This window comes from Schistocerca gregaria, chromosome 3 (genome assembly GCF_023897955.1).
Source record: "Schistocerca gregaria isolate iqSchGreg1 chromosome 3, iqSchGreg1.2, whole genome shotgun sequence".
In the NCBI taxonomy this organism is placed as follows: domain Eukaryota; kingdom Metazoa; phylum Arthropoda; class Insecta; order Orthoptera; family Acrididae; genus Schistocerca; species Schistocerca gregaria.
In genome coordinates, this window is record NC_064922.1 from 66,477,427 (window position 1) to 66,498,884 (window position 21,458).

At 26.0% G+C, this 21,458-nt stretch overlaps 1 long non-coding RNA gene across 1 annotated transcript; it reads right to left on the reverse strand.

The window, feature by feature from the left end:
* Positions 1-1,379: 1,379 nt before the first annotated feature.
* Positions 1,380-20,116, reverse strand: LOC126353984 (uncharacterized). The gene is made up of 2 exons (XR_007565249.1): positions 19,625-20,116; positions 1,380-1,769 (listed from the first exon to the last, which is right to left on the reverse strand). It is a non-coding gene; the product is annotated as an uncharacterized LOC126353984 (long non-coding RNA).
* Between the last annotated feature and the right edge of the window lie 1,342 nt (positions 20,117-21,458).

Here is a 21,458-nt window from a genome sequence, read left to right on the forward strand (position 1 = left end):
ATAAGTTAGGAGGTGTTATTGCAATATTTTTATCAATTAGAATCTTAATAATTTTACCATTTTATAATAAAACACCATTCCGAGGCATTCAATTTTACCCTATTAATCAAATTTTATTCTGAATTATAGTAGTTGTTGTATGCTTACTAACGTGAATTGGTAAACGACCTGTTGAAGAACCTTATATTATAACAGGTCAAATCTTAACAATTATTTACTTCACATATTTCTTAATTAATGTCCATGTCGCAAACACATGAGATAAATTAATTAAGGAATAAAGTTAATTAGCTTAGGAAAAGCATATGTTTTGAAAACATAAAATTAGAAGTTTAACTCTTCTATTAACTTTTCTCAAAAAATTTCACTAAACAAATGAGATAAATAAAATCTTTAAACCAACAAAGAAAATAAAAAAATTCAAAGATAAATGTAAAAAACTTTTTCAAGCTAAGTACATTAATTTATCATAACGGAACCGTGGTAATGTTCCACGAACCCAAATAAAACCAAAAGATATAATAGCAAGCTTAACAAAAAATATAAAAGAATAAAAATCACCGCCCAAAAAAATTAAAGCCAATAACATTCTTATGAAGACAATTCTAGTATATTCAGCTAAAAAAATTAAAGTAAAACCACCCGCACCATACTCAATATTAAATCCTGAAACTAACTCAGATTCCCCTTCAGCAAAATCAAAAGGAGTACGATTAGTTTCAGCTAAGCAAGAAGCAAAACAAGCTAAAGCTAAAGGAAAAGAAATAATAATAAATCAACAATAAAGCTGATAGTTTATAAAATCAAACATATTAAAACTACCAATTAAAATAATTAAAGACAATAAAATTAAAGCTAAACTAACTTCATAAGAAATTGTTTGAGCAACAGAACGAAGAGAACCTAATAATGAATAATTTGAATTAGGAGATCAACCAGCAATTATAACAGTATAAACACCTAATCTAGTACAACATAAAAAAATAAAAATCCATAAGAAAAAGAACACATATAAGTTAAATAAGGAAAAATTACTAAAACGGCTAAAGAAATCATTAAATTAAAAACAGGGGAAAAATAATAAAGTAGGTAATTAGATATAATAGGAATTGGCTGCTCCTTACAAATTAACTTAATAGCATCTCTAAATGGCTGAGGAATTCCAACAAAACCTACCTTATTTGGACCCTTTCGAATCTGAATATAACCTAAAACCTTACGCTCTAATAAAGTTAAAAAGGCAACACTAATTAAAACACAAATAACCAATAAAAGAAAATTCAAAATAAATATAAATAAATCATAAAGTATCAATACTATTTGTAGAAAAAATCTACATAAATGAATTCTAAATTCAACACATTAATCTGTCAAAATAGTAAATAAATTAATATTAATCAATATAACAAAAAATATTTTAACCATATGGTCCTTTCGTACTAATATGGATTAACAATCTTAGGATAGAAACCGACCTGGCTCACGCCGGTCTGAACTCAGATCATGTAAGAATTTAAAGGTCGAACAGACCTAATCATTGGGCTCCTGCACCCAAAATTTTTCTTAATCCAACATCGAGGTCGCAATCTGCTTTGTCGATATGAGCTCTCAAAAACAATTACGCTGTTATCCCTAAGGTAACTTAATCTTATGATCATAAATTATGTTTCAAAATAACAAACATAAATAAATGATATAATAATGAAGAGTTTATCTATTCTTCATGTCACCCCAACAAAACATCATCATTAAATATAGAAAGACAAAAACTATATAAAAGTAAAATGTCAAGCTCTATAGGGTCTTCTCGTCCTAAAGAATTTAAGCCTTTTGACTCAAAAGTTAAATTCAAAAATTTATTAAGAGACAGTTGATTTCTCGTCAAGCCATTCATTCCAGCCACTAATTAAGAGACTAATGATTATGCTACCTTTGCACGGTCAAAATACCGCGGCTCTTTAAAAATACGCTCAGTGAGCAGGCCAGACCTCAAAATATAAACAAGAGGACATGTTTTTGATAAACAGGCGGAAATCAATTTTGCCTAGTTCCTTATAATAAGTTCACAAGGTAAAAATTTCATACAAATAAATATACTAATTCTATCATTATTACAAAAATTTTAAAATTAAATTAATAATCTTAATAAAAAACCTAAAATATTTATAAAATCAAAATAAAAAATAATGAACTAAAACGTAATCTTAAAGATAGCTGGTTTAAAGCTTACTATTATATTTCTATAAAATAAATTATAGGTTATTAACTTCAAAGCTTATCCCTTAAAGAATAAATAAGTTAATATTTTTACTTAAAAAATTAAATAAAAACAAATAACTTTAAAAAATTAAATTTTTTCTTAAGAAACTAGATATCTTGGGAAACGATTAACATCTCATTTCTATAAATAATTTAATAATAATTATGATACATTAACTATAAATTATTTATAAATCAACCCAAATCGAGACAAGTAAAATAAATACTAAAATTTTGATAAACCCTGATACAAAAGGTACAATAAATAAAATCTACTTAAAAAAATTTAAAATAATATTTCATAAAACACTTACATTACCAATAAACTATAATTTAAAAAATCAATTCTATAAAATATACTAAGACAAAAATACAATAAAATTATTTATATTAAATAATTAAATAAACAAAAAATAAATATAATAAAATAAATAATCAAGATATCCTGATTTGCACAGAAAAATTTTCAGTGTAAATGAAACACTTTACTAATAAGTTATATCTTGAAACTCTTCCTAGATACACTTTCCAGTACATCTACTATGTTACGACTTATCTCATCTAAATTGAAGCTACTTTAAAATAAAATAGAATAATCAATAATGAGAGCGACGGGCGATGTGTACACATCTCAGAGCCAATATCAGTTAAATTAAATAAATTAAATTACTATCAAATCCACCTTCATTAACAGTATTTCACTATCAAATCCGTTATAAACAAAAATCTATTGTAACCCACCTCCTCTTAACTATAAGCTGCACCTTGACCTGAAATATTTTATAATTATAAATCTTGAGAATTATAACTCTAAAAAGAATCTCTGATAACGGAGATATACAAACAAATAAATTAAGTAGAGTAAATCGTGTATTATCAAACATGGGGTAGGTTCCTCTGAATGGAATGAGATACCGCCAAATTCTTTGGGTTTAAAGACCTTAACTAATAGTACCCTGGTAAATATAATTAACATTTAAAATAATAGGGTATCTAATCCTAGTTTATTATTTAAATTTCACAGATTCATAAAAAGGGCCACAAATAAATTTTAACATTTCACCTTACAAATTTATATTTCAACCCTAATAATATAAACAACTGTTTTAACCAATAATATTCACTTGTATCAATCGTATAACCGCGGCTGCTGGCACGAATTATGCCGATACTAAATCAATTGCTAAATCCAAAATCACTTGATAATTAAATCAAATTACTGCAAAAAGAACATTTAGTCTAACAAAACTTACATATAATACAAAGAAAAAGTGAATAAACAAGCAAGAATAAAACTTTTAAAAATAAAAAATAAGAAAATTTTAAATCTATTAATTCAGGAAAAAATAAAAGATTCAAATATTTAAAGAAAAAAAAAGAAAAAAACCACAAACATTAACAAAAAAAAAAGAAACGCCCCTATGTATGACCGCAACAACTTCTCTATTATATATAATTAGAGATTAATACAGTTATAATAGTTGTTATATTGTTTTCTATTAATGATTGTATTACAATTCATTTTGGTAAGAATCCAAGGAATGGTGGTAGTCCACCTAAAGATAATAAAGATAAGAATATTATGAATTTAATTTCGGTTTTTATATTTCTGGCTGAATAAATTTGATTTATGAAAAATAAATTTATTTGCTTAAATAATAAAACTATAATTAATCTTAATAGTGAGTAAATAATGAAGTATAGTTCTCAGATGTTTTCTCTGACTGTTAATGATCTAATTATTCAACCTAGATGTCTGATTGATGAATATGCTAAAAGTTGTCGTAAGGATGTTTGATTTAAACCTCCTATTGCCCCAATAATAATTCTTAAGATAATAATTGTTCAAATAAAAGTTCTTAATTGAATACAATAAGATAAGACCATTATTGGGGCGATTTTTTGTCATGTTATTAATGTTAAACAATTATTTCATCTTGATGCTCCTATAACTTCTGGAAATCAGAAATGGAAAGGTGCAGCTCCAATCTTTAATAATAGTCTAGATCTAATTATTATTGATGGGATAAATTCTGTTTCACATCCCATGGGATATTTTATTTGAATCAGCAAAATTGAAAATAATAATATTGTCGATGCTATTGCTTGAACAATAAAATATTTAATTGATGATTCATTTATTATTATATTTTTATTTCTTGTTAGGAGCGGAATAAATGAAAGTAAGTTGATCTCAAGTCCTATTCAAACCCCAAATCAGGAATTTGATGAAATGGACAGGATCGTTCCTATCATTAATGTTGATAGGAAGAGAAGTTTTGTAGAGTTGTTGGTCATTAAAAAGGAGAGGATTGATACCTCTATAAATGGGGTATGAACCCATTAGCTTGTTTAGCTTACCTTTTTACATTAAGGTGTATGATGCACGTTAGTTTTTGATACTAAAGGAGGTAGTTTAATTCTATCTTATGTAATTTTAATGAAGGTAATTTTATTTACTTTATTTACCCTATCAAGGTAACCCTTTAATCAGGCACTTCATTTATTTAATATATAAATCGAAAGTTTTTTTTGAAATTCTTTTATGTATTATTTTGTTTAATTAGGATTAATTTATCCTGCTCATTTTATTTTTTTATATATATATATAATAAATAATTTATATTAATATATTACATTTAATTGAAATTAAAGTATTATAAGTTCATCTTACCATTATCAATTGATTATTTTAATGCAATTATTTACCTAGGATTATAGCTACTTATGTTTTTAGCTTAAAATAGGTTATTATAATATAATATATATAATAATATGTAATTTAATATTTAATATTATTATAATTGGATATAATGAATAAAATTATTAATTTAAATATAAAATATTATAATTAATATAAATAATTATATTAATTATAATAATATAATTATGTAAATTATCTATAATTAGATTATTTAACTAATATATATGAAAGTTAACTTAATATAAAAAAAGAATTCATATTAATAACATATTATATTAAATTACATAATTGTATAAAATATATTTATTATATTATTAAATCTTTCTTTATTTTTTAGTGAAAAGAAAGATTAAATAAGAAAGAATATAATACATTTATTGCTATACATGTTCCATATTAATCTTTAATTATATATAATAGAAGTTGTTGTGGTCATACATAGGGGCGTTTCTTTTTTTTTTGTTAATGTTTGTGGTTCCTTTCTTTTTTTTTCTTTAAATATTTGAATCTTTTATTTTTTCCTGAATTAATAGATTTAAAATTTTCTTATTTTTTATTTTTAAAAGTTTTATTCTTGCTTGTTTATTCACTTTTTCTTTGTATTATATGTAAGTTTTGTTAGACTAAATGTTCTTTTTGCAGTAATTTGATTTAATTATCAAGTATTTTGGATTTAGCAATTGATTTAGTATTGGCATAATTCGTGCCAGCAGCCGCGGTTATACGATTGATACAAGTGAATATTATTGGTTAAAACAGTTGTTTATATTATTAGGGTTGAAATATAAATTTGTAAGGTGAAATGTTAAAATTTATTTGTGGCCCTTTTTATGAATCTGTGAAATTTAAATAATAAACTAGGATTAGATACCCTATTATTTTAAATGTTAATTATATTTACCAGGGTACTATTAGTTAAGGTCTTTAAACCCAAAGAATTTGGCGGTATCTCATTCCATTCAGAGGAACCTACCCCATGATTGATAATACACGATTTACTCTACTTAATTTATTTGTTTGTATATCTCCGTTATCAGAGAATCTTTTTAGAGTTATAATTCTCAAGATTTATAATTATAAAATATTTCAGGTCAAGGTGCAGCTTATAGTTAAGAGGAGGTGGGTTACAATAGATTTTTGTTTATAACGGATTTGATAGTGAAATACTGTTAATGAAGGTGGATTTGATAGTAATTTAATTTATTTAATTTAACTGATATTGGCTCTGAGATGTGTACACATCGCCCGTCGCTCTCATTATTGATTATTCTATTTTATTTTAAAGTAGCTTCAATTTAGATGAGATAAGTCGTAACATAGTAGATGTACTGGAAAGTGTATCTAGGAAGAGTTTCAAGATATAACTTATTAGTAAAGTGTTTCATTTACACTGAAAATTTTTCTGTGCAAATCAGGATATCTTGATTATTTATTTTATTATATTGATTTTTTGTTTATTTAATTATTTAATATAAATTATTTTATTGTATTTTTGTCTTAGTATATTTTATAGAATTGATTTTTTAAATTATAGTTTATTGGTAATGTAAGTGTTTTATGAAATATTATTTTAAATTTTTTTAAGTAGATTTTATTTATTGTACCTTTTGTATCAGGGTTTATCAAAATTTTAGTATTTATTTTACTTGTCTCGATTTGGGTTGATTTATAAATAATTTATAGTTAATGTATCATAATTATTATTAAATTATTTATAGAAATGAGATGTTAATCGTTTCCCAAGATATCTGGTTTCTTAAGAAAAAATTTAATTTTTTAAAGTTATTTGTTTTTATTTAATTTTTTAAGTAAAAATATTAACTTATTTATTCTTTAAGGGTTAAGCTTTGAAGTTAATAACCTATAATTTATTTTATAGAAATATAATAGTAAGCTTTAAACCAGCTATCTTTAAGATTAAGTTTTAGTTCATTATTTTTTATTTTGATTTTATAAATATTTTAGGTTTTTTATTAAGATTATTAATTTAATTTTAAAATTTTTGTAATAATGATAGAATTAGTATATTTATTTGTATGAAATTTTTACCTTGTGAACTTATTATAAGGAACTAGGCAAAATTGATTTCCGCCTGTTTATCAAAAACATGTCCTCTTGTTTATATTTTGAGGTCTGGCCTGCTCACTGAGCGTATTTTTAAAGAGCCGCGGTATTTTGACCGTGCAAAGGTAGCATAATCATTAGTCTCTTAATTAGTGGCTGGAATGAATGGCTTGACGAGAAATCAACTGTCTCTTAATAAATTTTTGAATTTAACTTTTGAGTCAAAAGGCTTAAATTCTTCTTTAGGACGAGAAGACCCTATAGAGCTTGACATTTTACTTTTATATAGTTTTTTGTTTGTCTTTCTATATTTAATGATGATGTTTTGTTGGGGTGACATGAAGAATAGATAAACTCTTCATTATTATATCATTTATTTATGTTTGTTATTTTGATCCATAATTTATGATCATAAGATTAAGTTACCTTAGGGATAACAGCGTAATTGTTTTTGAGAGCTCATATCGACAAAGCAGATTGCGACCTCGATGTTGGATTAAGAAAAATTTTGGGTGCAGGAGCCCAATGATTAGGTCTGTTCGACCTTTAAATTCTTACATGATCTGAGTTCAGACCGGCGTGAGCCAGGTCGGTTTCTATCCTAAGATTGTTAATCCATATTAGTACGAAAGGACCATATGGTTAAAATATTTTTTGTTATATTGATTAATATTAATTTATTTACTATTTTGACAGATTAATGTGTTGAATTTAGAATTCATTTATGTAGATTTTTTCTACAAATAGTATTGATACTTTATGATTTATTTATATTTATTTTGAATTTTCTTTTGTTGGTTATTTGTGTTTTAATTAGTGTTGCCTTTTTAACTTTATTAGAGCGTAAGGTTTTAGGTTATATTCAGATTCGAAAGGGTCCAAATAAGGTAGGTTTTGTTGGAATTCCTCAGCCATTTAGAGATGCTATTAAGTTAATTCGTAAGGAGCAGCCAATTCCTATTATATCTAATTACCTACTTTATTATTTTTCCCCTGTTTTTAATTTAATGATTTCTTTAGCCGTTTGAGTAATTTTTCCTTATTTAACTTATATGTGTTCTTTTTCTTATGGATTTTATTTTTTTTATGTTGTACTAGATTAGGTGTTTATACTGTTATAATTGCTGGTTGATCTTCTAATTCAAATTATTCATTATTAGGTTCTCTTCGTTCTGTTGCTCAAACAATTTCTTATGAAGTTAGTTTAGCTTTAATTTTATTGTCTTTAATTATTTTAATTGGTAGTTTTAATATGTTTGATTTTATAAACTATCAGCTTTATTGTTGATTTATTATTATTTCTTTTCCTTTAGCTTTAGCTTGTTTTGCTTCTTGCTTAGCTGAAACTAATCGTACTCCTTTTGATTTTGCTGAAGGGGAATCTGAGTTAGTTTCAGGATTTTATATTGAGTATGGTGCGGGTGGTTTTACTTTAATTTTTTTAGCTGAATATACTAGAATTGTCTTCATAAGAATGTTATTGGCTTTAATTTTTTTGGGCGGTGATTTTTATTCTTTTATATTTTTTATTAAGCTTGCTATTATATCTTTTGGTTTTATTTGGGTTCGTGGAACATTACCACGGTTCCGTTATGATAAATTAATGTACTTAGCTTGAAAAAGTTTTTTACCTTTATCTTTGAATTTTTTTATTTTCTTTGTTGGTTTAAAGATTTTATTTATCTCATTTGTTTAGTGAAATTTTTTGAGAAAAGTTAATAGAAGAGTTAAACTTCTAATTTTATGTTTTCAAAACATATGCTTTTCCTAAGCTAATTAACTTTATTCCTTAATTAATTTATCTCATGTGTTTGCGACATGGACATTAATTAAGAAATATGTGAAGTAAATAATTGTTAAGATTTGACCTGTTATAATATAAGGTTCTTCAACAGGTCGTTTACCAATTCACGTTAGTAAGCATACAACAACTACTATAATTCAGAATAAAATTTGATTAATAGGGTAAAATTGAATGCCTCGGAATGGTGTTTTATTATAAAATGGTAAAATTATTAAGATTCTAATTGATAAAAATAATGCAATAACACCTCCTAACTTATTAGGGATAGATCGTAGAATTGCATATGCAAATAGGAAATATCATTCTGGTTGAATGTGAAGTGGTGTTACTAATGGGTTGGCAGGTACAAAGTTATCTGGATCTCCTAATAGGTAAGGATTAATTAAACATAGTATAATTAATAATGATGTTATTATTACAAATGTAATAGAATCCTTAAAGGTAAAGTATGGATGGAATGGAATTTTTTCAATATCTCCATTTAGTCCAAGAGGATTATTAGATCCTGTTTGGTGAAGAAAAAATAAATGAATTGCTGCTATAGCAGCAATAATAAATGGTAATACAAAATGGAATGTGAAGAATCGATTTAATGTTGCATTATCAACAGCGAATCCTCCTCATACTCATTGGACTAAATCTGTTCCTAAGTATGGGATATCTGATAATAAATTAGTAATTACTGTTGCACCTCAAAAAGATATTTGGCCTCAGGGTAAGACATATCCTATAAATGCAGTTGCTATAACTAAAAATAAAATCACTGTACCAATTATTCAGGTATGTATATATATATATAAGATCCATAGTAAATTCCCCGTCCTACATGTAAGTAAATACAAATAAAAAATATAGATGCTCCATTTGCGTGTAAGGTTCGGATAATTCAACCATTATTTACGTCTCGGCAGATGTGTACTACACTACTGAATGCTATTTCAATATTTGATGTATTATGTATAGCTAATCTGAACAGCTTTACCAGCAATTACATTAATTTTTATTGCCCTTCCATCATTACGACTATTATATTTACTTGATGATTCAGTAGATGCAATAATTACAATTAAAACCATTGGACGACAATGATATTGAAGATATGAATATTCAGACTTCATAGACGTAGAATTTGACACTTATATAACACCAGAACAAGACCTAGAAAATGATGGATTCCGACTACTAGATGTAGATAACCGAACAATCCTACCAATAAATACAGAAGTACGAGTATTAACAAGAGCATCAGATGTTCTACACTCATGAGCAGTTCCTGCATTAGGGGTTAAAATTGATGCAACGCCAGGTCGGTTAAATCAAGGAACATTCACAATAAATCGACCTGGATTATTCTTTGGACAATGCTCAGAAATCTGTGGAGCAAACCACAGATTTATACCAATTGTAATTGAAAGAACTTCAGTAAATTTATTTATTAAGTGATTATCTAAGATAATTTAAGGAGTTAGTTAAAATAAATAACATTAGAGTGTCAATCTAAAGTAACTAAAAAAAATTAGTACCCCTTGAAATTCATCAGATGACTGAAAGTAAGTAATGGTCTCTTAAACCAAATAATAGTAAATTAACGACTACTTCTGATGGGGAAATTATATCCAAATCCCTCAAATATCCCCTCTTATATGATTCTCACTATTCATTATATTTTCAGCTACATTAATCTTGTTTAATCAAATAAACTTCTTCTCATTTAAACCTAACCTTATTAAAAGAGCAGAAAAAGGAACAATTGAAATAAAAAACTTAAATTGAAAATGATAACAAATCTATTCTCAACATTTGACCCATCAACTAACATCTTTAATTTATCATTAAATTGAACTAGAACATTTCTAGGACTATTATTAATCCCATCACTATTTTGACTTACACCATCACGAATTAACATTATCTGAAATAAACTAAATTTAACCTTACATAATGAATTTAAAACACTTCTTGGACCAAAATCATTTAATGGAACAACATTCATTTTCATCTCAATTTTTATTATAATATTATTTAACAATTTCATAGGATTATTCCCTTATATTTTTACTAGAACAAGGCATTTAGCATTAACATTTGCAATTGCCCTACCTATATGGCTAAGATTTATATTATTTGGATGAATTAACCATACTAATCATATATTTACACACCTTGTACCACAAGGTACACCGCCTGCATTAATATCATTTATAGTACTAATTGAAACAATTAGTAATGTTATTCGACCAGGTACATTAGCAGTACGGTTGGCAGCAAATATAATTGCAGGACACTTATTATTAACCTTATTAGGAAACACAGGACCATCTATAGCAATAAACTTAATCTCATTACTAATTATTGGACAAATACTTCTATTAATTCTAGAATCAGCAGTAGCAATAATTCAAGCCTATGTTTTCTCAATTCTAAGAACTCTATATTCTAGAGAAGTATATTAAACCTATGTTAACAACTCACTCAAACCACCCATTCCACTTAGTAGACTATAGACCTTGACCATTAACAGGAGCAATTGGAGCAATAGTCCTAGTATCAGGACTAGCAAAATGATTCCACCTATTTAATATTAACTTATTCATAATTGGATTTGGAATTACCCTACTAACTATAATTCAATGATGACGAGATGTAGTACGAGAAGGAACATATCAAGGATTACATACAGGATTTGTATCAATTGGATTACGATGAGGAATAATTTTATTTATTGCATCAGAGGTATTATTTTTCGTTTCTTTTTTTTGAGCATTCTTTAGAAGAAGATTAGCACCAACAATTGAACTAGGAATACTATGACCTCCAATAGGAATTCAACCCTTTAACCCTATACAAATTCCATTACTTAATACAGCTATTCTTTTAGCATCAGGAGTAACAGTAACATGAGCACATCATAGTTTAATGGAATCTAATCATACTCAAGCACTACAAGGATTATTCTTCACAGTGTTATTAGGACTATACTTTACAATACTTCAAGCATATGAATATTGAGAAGCACCTTTTACCATTGCAGATGCAGTTTATGGATCAACATTCTTTGTTGCAACAGGATTCCATGGTTTACACGTAATTATTGGAACAATCTTTTTATCAACATGTCTACTTCGACACTCAATAAATCAATTTTCACCAAGACATCACTTTGGATTTGAAGCAGCAGCATGATACTGACACTTCGTAGACGTAGTATGATTATTCTTATATATCTCTATTTATTGATGAGGTAGATAATTGTTTTTCTAGTATAAATAGTACATTTGACTTCCAATCAGAAAGCTTGATATAAATCAAGAAAAACAATTCTAATTCTATCAACAAGAGTTTTCATTAGATTTATTATTCCAATAATTGTTATAATCCTGGCAACAACACTATCAAAAAAATTAATTAATGATCGAGAAAAAAGATCACCATTTGAATGTGGGTTTGATCCAAAAAGATCAGCACGAATACCATTCTCAATACGATTCTTCCTAATCGCAGTAATCTTTTTAATTTTTGATGTAGAAATTGCACTAATTCTACCAATTTTAATTATTTTTAAAACTTCAGACATTATAATCTGAACAGTATCAACAATATTTTTTATTCTAGTTCTATTAGGAGGACTATACCATGAATGAAATAAAGGAGCATTACAATGAGCAGAATAAAGGGTTGTAGTTAAATATAACATTTGGGTTGCATTCAAAAAGTATTGATATTATCAATCAACCTTAAATAGAATAAGAAGCGAAATATTGCAGTCAGTTTCGACCTGGAAGATTGGTATGTACTACCCTTATTCTTATTAATTGAAGCCAAAAAGAGGCGTATTACTGTTAATAATATAATTGAACTATAATAGTTCCAATTAAGGAAATGTAAAGCCAATATGAAAGCTGCTAACTTTTTATATTAGCGGTTAAACTCCGTTAACATTTCTAAAATTTATATAGTTTAAATAAAACATTACATTTTCACTGTAAAAATAATATATCTATATTTATATATACTTAAAAGTAAAAATACTTCCTTAACATCTTCAGTGTCACGCTCTAATTATAAGCTATTTAAGTAAACGAAAAACAATATTACCAAAATAAATATTCAAAAAATAAAAGTTAAAAGATAAATCTTGAAATTAGAATCATATCAACCTTGAATATAACCAATTAAATAAATAAATAATCTATATAAACCTTGACCACCAAGTAATTCACCTCAACCATAATCAAATGACTTAGATGAATAATAACCTATTTTTAAAGGAATGTATCTAAGAAACTTAGTTGAAAGAAAAGGTATAAATCATATAGAACCAGCAAATCTAACAAAAGAAAGTATACTTAAAGAAAATAAATTATGAGAAAAATCAAAATTAGAAATAAGATAACCTAAATAAGCACCTAAAATAACAACTGTAATAGTTAAAAACTTTAAATAATAAGGTAAAGCAATCACATGAGGAATAGGAAAAATTAATCAAGATAAAAGACTACCACCAAAAGCAGCAACAAACAATAGACCAATTATTCCAAATGAAATATAATAACCCTTATCATCAAAAGAAAATCTAGAATAAAAATTATTATCACCAGATATTGAATAATAAAACAAACGAAAAGAATAAGAAGCAGTTAAACCAGTAGAAAAAAAAAGAAAAAAAATTAAACAATTAATTCATCTTAAACAAACCATCTCAAGAATTAAATCCTTTGAATAAAATCCCGCTAAAAAAGGTATTCCACACAAAGATAAACTAGAAACATTAAAACAAACTGAAGTTAAAGGTATGAAATTAACAATTGATCCTATAAAACGAATATCCTGAGAATCCTTCAAATTATGAATTATTGAACCTGCACATATAAATAATAATGCCTTAAATAAAGCATGAGCCAATAAATGAAAAAATGCAAGCTTTGGATAACCTATAGCCAAAATTCTTATTATTAAACCAAGTTGTCTTTAAGTAGAAAGAGCAATAATCTTCTTTAAATCAAACTCAAAATTAGCGCCCAATCCAGCCATAAATATAGTTATACAACCAATTAAAAGTAAAAATCAACCACAATTATAAATATCCAATATTGGTCTAAAACGAATTAATAAATAAACACCAGCAGTAACAAGAGTAGAAGAATGAACTAAAGCAGAAACAGGAGTAGGAGCTGCTATAGCAGCAGGAAGTCATGAAGAGAAAGGAATCTGAGCTCTCTTAGTTATAGCTGCTAAAACAATTAATATAGTAATGAGCTTTATTTCAAAAGAATTAGAAATAAAATCATAATAATAAATATAATTTCAACCACCAAAATTTAACATTCATGCAATAGAAATTAAAATAGCAACATCACCAATACGATTAGATAGTGCAGTTAATATACCAGCACTATAAGATTTTACATTTTGATAATAAATAACTAAACAATAAGAAACTAAACCTAAACCATCTGTACCTAATAAAATTCTAATTAAATTAGGACTAATAATTAAAAAACCTATAGAAAGAATAAATATTAAAACAATAATAATAAAACGATTTATATTCTTTTCACCAGATATATAATCCTCTCTATAATAAATAACCAAAGAAGAAATATATATAACAAAAGATATAAAAATAAGAGATATTCAATCCAAAATTAAAGCTATAACAACTATAGAACCATTTAAATTGAAAAGCTCTCACTCAACAAAAACTCTATAATCAATTATTAAATAATAAATACCTAAAATAAAAATTATAGTTCTCGAAATAAACAAAGAAAAAAAACTCAAAGAACAAATAGAAAATAAATTCACGGCCTAAGATGAAAAACTTCATATCATTGATTCCACAAAACAATATTTTTAATTAAAATACTTAAGCAAACTAAACAAAGAAATATTCACCCTTTAAACAGAGAATATTTAAAGGCAATCAATGTAAAAGTAAAAGATGATATTCACGAAAATAACCAAGAGAACAAGTATAAACACCAGAATAATAATTCCCATGCTGAGAATAAGAATATATATACAAAGTATAAACAGCTCTAAAAAAAGATAAAAAAATCAAAGCAAAGAATCTAAAAGAAGATCAAGATATAATTCTATTTAATAATCTAATTTCACCTACCAAATTTAAAGAAGGAGGAGCAGCCATATTTGATGATCTTAAAAGAAATCATCATAAAGCCATTCTTGGCATCAAATTAATTATACCCTTGTTAATTAATAATCTTCGTCTACCTAAACGTTCATAAATAATATTAGATAAACAAAATAAACCAGAAGAACATAAACCATGACCAACCATTAGAGAAAGAGAACCTACACAACCTCATCAATTCATAGTCATCAATCCACCAATAACCATTCTTATATGAGCAACAGAAGAATATGCAATTAAAGACTTTAAATCAACCTGACGAAAACAAATAAATCTTACAATAACACCCCCAGATAAACCTAAAGACAATCAAAAATAATTAAACTTTAAACCCAAATAAGAAATAACCTTTATAACACGAAAAATACCATAACCACCTAACTTTAATAAAACACCAGCAAGAATTATTCTACCTGAAATAGGGGCCTCTACATGAGCCTTAGGAAGTCATAAATGAACCAAAAACATAGGTATCTTAACTAAAAAAGCCAAAATTATAAATACATAAAACATAAAATAATAAGAACCAAAATCAACCAATAAAGGAAAATATAAAGTATTAGAAAAATCATAAACCTTAAATAAAACTAATAATAAAGGTAATCTAGCAACCAAAGTATAAAAAATTAAATAAACACCAGCCTGCAAACGCTCAGGTTGATAACCCCAACACAAAATTAAAAGTAAAGTAGGAACTAATCTAGCCTCAAAAAAAATATAAAAAGAAAGAAGACTTAATCTAGCAAATGAACAATAAAGCATAATTATTAAAATCAAAACCATAAAAACAAAAAAATTAGAATGATATGAACTTAAATAAACTGAACCTCTAGCAGTGATTATTAAAGAACAAATCCAAAAACTAAGTAAAATTAAACTAAAAGAAAAATAATCAATACCAAAATAATATCTAATTATATTCAAATCAGCATATGAATAAACACAAATTATAAAAACAAAACCCGACAGAAACATTAAAGAATGAACCAACCATCAACAATTATTTAATAAACAAAGAGGGATCAAAAAATAGTTATATATAAATACTTTAACATAAAGATAAACCAAAAGAATTAAAAAAATCATTACCATGAGAACGAATTATTGAAACTAAAATAGAAAGACCTAAAGCACCCTCACAAACAGAAAAAACTAAAAAAATAACAGGAAAAAAATAATCATAATCAAACTCAATAAGAAAAACAATAACTAACATAAATAAAGAAAGAACAATATATTCTAATCTCAAAAGAACCATTAATAAATGTTTACGTTTAGAAGAAAAAACATAAACACCAGCAAAATAAATCAATAAAGAAGTAAAAATAGAGAATATAAACATTAGTTTTAATAGTTTAAAAAAAACGCCGGTCTTGTAAACCGGAAATAAGTCCAGCCCCCACTTTCAAAACTTCAGAGGTGGAAAAGCTTCCATCATCGGTCCCCAAAACCGGTATTTTAAATAAACTAACCCCTGAAATGATCAAAATAATAATTATATCATTATCAAATGTAATAAATATTAATTTTATTAAATTAAGACACTCAATATCAATAATGCTTTTTATTATCCTTCAAACCTTCCTAGTTGGATTAATAACAGGAACAATAATAGAAAGATATTGATTATCATATATTTTATTTTTAACATTTCTTGGTGGTATACTAGTATTATTTATTTACATTACAAGAATTGCATCAAACGAAATATTTCAGCCTAAATCAATCACTATAATTATTACATTAATAATGTGAGTATTTATCATATTAATATTAATTATTCTAGATATATCTATATTTATAGACTTTTTCAAAAACACCGAAACTATAAATATTGATAATTCAATCAATTATCAAGAAATAACAATATCTTTAGAAAAATTATATAATAGACCAACATTCATTATTACAATAATAATAATAATAATTTATTTATTTTTAGCACTACTAGCAGTTGTTAAAATCACCAATATTAATCAGGGACCTATTCGTAAAATAAGATAATTACTAATGAATAAACCCTTACGATTAAGACATCCTTTAATTAAAATTATTAATAACTCTTTAATTGACTTACCTGCCCCAACAAATATTTCATTTTGATGAAATTTTGGATCCCTATTAGGGTTATGTTTGGTAATTCAAATCGTAACTGGACTATTTTTAGCTATACATTATACATCAAATATTGAAATAGCATTCAGTAGTGTAGTACACATCTGCCGAGACGTAAATAATGGTTGAATTATCCGAACCTTACACGCAAATGGAGCATCTATATTTTTTATTTGTATTTACTTACATGTAGGATGGGGAATTTACTATGGATCTTATATATATATATACATACCTGAATAATTGGTACAGTGATTTTATTTTTAGTTATAGCAACTGCATTTATAGGATATGTCTTACCCTGAGGCCAAATATCTTTTTGAGGTACAACAGTAATTACTAATTTATTATCAGCAATCCCATACTTAGGAACAGATTTAGTCCAATGAGTATGAGGAGGATTCGCTGTTGATAATGCAACATTAAATCGATTCTTCACATTCCATTTTGTATTACCATTTATTATTGCTGCTATAGCAGCAATTCATTTATTTTTTCTTCACCAAACAGGATCTAATAATCCTCTTGGACTAAATGGAGATATTGAAAAAATTCCATTCCATCCATACTTTACCTTTAAGGATTCTATTACATTTGTAATAATAACATCATTATTAATTATACTATGTTTAATTAATCCTTACCTATTAGGAGATCCAGATAACTTTGTACCTGCCAACCCATTAGTAACACCAGTTCACATTCAACCAGAATGATATTTCCTATTTGCATATGCAATTCTACGATCTATCCCTAATAAGTTAGGAGGTGTTATTGCATTATTTTTATCAATTAGAATCTTAATAATTTTACCATTTTATAATAAAACACCATTCCGAGGCATTCAATTTTACCCTATTAATCAAATTTTATTCTGAATTATAGTAGTTGTTGTATGCTTACTAACGTGAATTGGTAAACGACCTGTTGAAGAACCTTATATTATAACAGGTCAAATCTTAACAATTATTTACTTCACATATTTCTTAATTAATGTCCATGTCGCAAACGCATGAGATAAATTAATTAAGGAATAAAGTTAATTAGCTTAGGAAAAGCATATGTTTTGAAAACATAAAATTAGAAGTTTAACTCTTCTATTAACTTTTCTCAAAAAATTTCACTAAACAAATGAGATAAATAAAATCTTTAAACCAACAAAGAAAATAAAAAAATTCAAAGATAAAGGTAAAAAACTTTTTCAAGCTAAGTACATTAATTTATCATAACGGAACCGTGGTAATGTTCCACGAACCCAAATAAAACCAAAAGATATAATAGCAAGCTTAATAAAAAATATAAAAGAATAAAAATCACCGCCCAAAAAAATTAAAGCCAATAACATTCTTATGAAGACAATTCTAGTATATTCAGCTAAAAAAATTAAAGTAAAACCACCCGCACCATACTCAATATTAAATCCTGAAACTAACTCAGATTCCCTTTCAGCAAAATCAAAAGGAGTACGATTAGTTTCAGCTAAGCAAGAAGCAAAACAAGCTAAAGCTAAAGGAAAAGAAATAATAATAAATCAACAATAAAGCTGATAGTTTATAAAATCAAACATATTAAAACTACCAATTAAAATAATTAAAGACAATAAAATTAAAGCTAAACTAACTTCATAAGAAATTGTTTGAGCAACAGAACGAAGAGAACCTAATAATGAATAATTTGAATTAGAAGATCAACCAGCAATAATAACAGTATAAACACCTAATCTAGTACAACATAAAAAAAATAAAAATCCATAAGAAAAAGAACACATATAAGTTAAATAAGGAAAAATTACTCAAACGGCTAAAGAAATCATTAAATTAAAAACAGGGGAAAAATAATAAAGTAGGTAATTAGATATAATAGGAATTGGCTGCTCCTTACAAATTAACTTAATAGCATCTCTAAATGGCTGAGGAATTCCAACAAAACCTACCTTATTTGGACCCTTTCGAATCTGAATATAACCTAAAACCTTACGCTCTAATAAAGTTAAAAAGGCAACACTAATTAAAACACAAATAACCAATAAAAGAAAATTCAAAATGAATATAAATAAATCATAAAGTATCAATACTATTTGTAGAAAAAAACTACATAAATGAATTCTAAATTCAACACATTATTCTGTCAAAATAGTAAATAAATTAATATTAATCGATATAACAAAAAATATTTTAACCATATGGTCCTTTCGTACTAATATGGATTAACAATCTTAGGATAGAAACCGACCTGGCTCACGCCGGTCTGAACTCAGATCATGTAAGAATTTAAAGGTCGAACAGACCTAATCATTGGGCTCCTGCACCCAAAATTTTCCTAATCCAACATCGAGGTCGCAATCTGCTTTGTCGATATGAGCTCTCAAAAACAATTACGCTGTTATCCCTAAGGTAACTTAATCTTATGATCATAAATTATGGATCAAAATAACAAACATAAATAAATTATATAATAATGAAGAGTTTATCTATTCTTCATGTCACCCCAACAAAACATCATCATTAAATATAGAAAGACAAACAAAAAACTATATAAAAGTAAAATGTCAAGCTCTATAGGGTCTTCTCGTCCTAAAGAAGAATTTAAGCCTTTTGACTCAAAAGTTAAATTCAAAAATTTATTAAGAGACAGTTGATTTCTCGTCAAGCCATTCATTCCAGCCACTAATTAAGAGACTAATGATTATGCTACCTTTGCACGGTCAAAATACCGCGGCTCTTTAAAAATACGCTCAGTGAGCAGGCCAGACCTCAAAATATAAACAAGAGGACATGTTTTTGATAAACAGGCGGAAATCTATTTTGCCTAGTTCCTTATAATAAGTTCACAAGGTAAAAATTTCATACAAATAAATATACTAATTCTATCATTATTACAAAAATTTTAAAATTAAATTAATAATCTTAATAAAAAACCTAAAATATTTATAAAATCAAAATAAAAAATAATGAACTAAAACGTAATCTTAAAGATAGCTGGTTTAAAGCTTACTATTATATTTCTATGAAATAAATTATAGGATATTAACTTCAAAGCTCATCCCTTAAAGAATAAATAAGTTAATATTTTTAGTTAAAAAATTAAATAAAAACAAATAACTTTAAATAATTAAATTTTTTCTTAAGAAACTAGATATCTTGGGAAACGATTAACATCTCATTTCTATAAATAATTTAATAATAATTATGATACATTAACTATAAATTATTTATAAATCAACCCAAATCGAGACAAGTAAAATAATTACTAAAATTTTGATAAACCCTGATACAAAAGGTACAATAAATAAAATCTACTTAAAAAAATTTAAAATAATATTTCATAAAACACTTACATTACCAATAAACTATAATTTAAAAAATCAATTCTATAAAATATACTAAGACAAAAATACAATAAAATTATTTATATTAAATAATTAAATAAACAAAAAATAAATATAATAAAATAAATAATCAAGATATCCTGATTTGCACAGAAAAATTTTCAGTGTAAATGAAACACTTTACTAATAAGTTATATCTTGAAACTCTTCCTAGATACACTTTCCAGTACATCTACTATGTTACGACTAATCTCATCTAAATTGAAGCTACTTTAAAATAAAATAGAATAATCAATAATGAGAGTGACGGGCGATGTGTACACATCTCAGAGCCAATATCAGTTAAATTAAATAAATTAAATTACTATCAAATCCACCTTCATTAACAGTATTTCACTATCAAATCCGTTATAAACAAAAATCTATTGTAACCCACCTCCTCTTAACTATAAGCTGCACCTTGACCTGAAATATTTTATAATTATAAATCTTGAGAATTATAACTCTAAAAAGATTCTCTGATAACGGAGATATACAAACAAATAAATTAAGTAGAGTAAATCGTGTATTATCAATCATGGGGTAGATTCCTCTGAATGGAATGAGATACCGCCAAATTCTTTGGGTTTAAAGACCTTAACTAATAGTACCCTGGTAAATATAATTAACATTTAAAATAATAGGGTATCTAATCCTAGTTTATTATTTAAATTTCACAGATTCATAAAAAGGGCCACAAATAAATTTTAACATTTCACCTTACAAATTTATATTTCAACCCTAATAATATAAACAACTGTTTTAACCAATAATATTCACTTGTATCAATCGTATAACCGCGGCTGCTGGCACGAATTATGCCGATACTAAATCAATTGCTAAATCCAAAATCACTTGATAATAAAATCAAATTACTGCAAAAAGAACATTTAGTCTAACAAAACTTACATATAATACAAAGAAAAAGTGAATAAACAAGCAAGAATAAAACTTTTAAAAATAAAATATAAGAAAATTTTAAATCTATTAA